Genomic DNA, 562 nt, shown 5'->3' on the forward strand with positions numbered 1-562 from the left:
ATATACATACATACATACATACATATATATATATATAATCGAATAATAACATACGATGGATAATTGTCAGCTCATTACAGCTGTTACGTGACTTTTTAATAGGAGAATAAGAACATTACATCATTATAAAAGACCGTAATCATCAGATGAAAAGTAATTTTACAAAACAATAGAACTTTAATAATGATGGAATGTTCTCATTCTTGTATTAAAAAAAGTTACATAACAAGCAGCTGTAATGAGCTGACAATTATCCATCGTATGTTATTATTTATTTGATTATAATACACCAAGGGAATCTACGACTTGTCGGACACCCTAGAGTATACCAACAACGTACTATTCAAAGTAACGCATGGTTTGGACCAGCCCCTTAGACGCTAAATACTCATAGGGTTGGTTTTCTCTGTGTACACAACCGAAATATCCTATCTGATAGTTCGACTCTCACCAACCATAGACCGGAACCACAGACATTTCCCGACCCTAACTGGTGCATACCTTTTCAAATACCTGATTCCATCTGAATCTTCATCTTACTTCATATATATATATATATATC

The 562-nt window shown here is 33.1% G+C and overlaps 1 long non-coding RNA gene across 2 annotated transcripts in view; it reads right to left on the reverse strand.

Moving 5' to 3' along the window:
• Nucleotides 1-562, reverse strand: part of LOC128248885 (uncharacterized) — a 47,155-nt gene that overhangs the window by 4,990 nt on the left and 41,603 nt on the right. The window lies entirely within an intron of this gene.

Source organism: Octopus bimaculoides, chromosome 1 (assembly GCF_001194135.2).
Source record: "Octopus bimaculoides isolate UCB-OBI-ISO-001 chromosome 1, ASM119413v2, whole genome shotgun sequence".
Classification (NCBI taxonomy): domain Eukaryota; kingdom Metazoa; phylum Mollusca; class Cephalopoda; order Octopoda; family Octopodidae; genus Octopus; species Octopus bimaculoides.